The sequence below is a fragment of the Schistocerca nitens genome, chromosome 5, assembly GCF_023898315.1.
Source record: "Schistocerca nitens isolate TAMUIC-IGC-003100 chromosome 5, iqSchNite1.1, whole genome shotgun sequence".
Lineage (NCBI taxonomy): Eukaryota > Metazoa > Arthropoda > Insecta > Orthoptera > Acrididae > Schistocerca > Schistocerca nitens.
In genome coordinates, this window is record NC_064618.1 from 832,722,017 (window position 1) to 832,722,738 (window position 722).

Consider the following 722-nt stretch of genomic DNA (forward strand, 5'->3'; position numbering starts at 1 on the left):
TGTCCCCAATGAAGTACATCAACGCCGGTTTGCAGCTAGGGTGTCCATTTAATTGTCATTTCATTTCTAGCAAAGCTGCATGGTCATCCACGGTATGTGTTCTTTCGGGAACAGATACTACCGTCATATATAGTTAAAATATGGCTTCCCGGCCATTGACCTTCTTGTGCGAACGCACACGCTATGCCCGAACTCGTACGGTACTTGGTAGATTAATTTGCCACGAGTAATGAGTATGATGGGCAAACATCTATTAGGCGCACTACGAATGTAGTGGTGTGGACATGTTGGGAATGTGGATCTCACGGGGAGCGTACAAGGGATAAGTCCCTGCAGACGCACTATCCTCTGTGCCCGCGGTGGCTCAGATGGATAGAGCGTCTGCCATGTAAGCAGGAGTTCCCGGGTTCGAGTCCCGGTCGGGGCACACATTTTCAACATGTCCCCAATGAAGTACATCAACGCCTGTTTGCAGCTAGGGTGTCCATTTAATTGTCATTTCATTTCTAGCAAAGTTGCATGGTCATCCACGGTAACTGTTCTTTCGGGAACAGATACTACCGTCATATATTGTAGTAGGATGTTTTTATGGACCACCAGCATCTGCAATAAACGACGCAGAACGTTTCAGGGAAAGTCTTGAGTACATTGGAAATAAATATCCAAATTATCCATTAGTTATAGGTGGAGACTTTAATCTGGCATCCATTGACTGGGAAAAT

The 722-nt window shown here is 45.7% G+C and overlaps 1 non-coding gene across 1 annotated transcript; it reads left to right on the forward strand.

Moving 5' to 3' along the window:
• The first annotated feature begins 352 nt into the window (after positions 1–352).
• On the forward strand, positions 353–427 carry Trnat-ugu (transfer RNA threonine (anticodon UGU)). Its single transcript has one exon. It is a non-coding gene; the product is annotated as a tRNA-Thr (tRNA).
• The last annotated feature ends 295 nt before the right edge of the window (positions 428–722 follow it).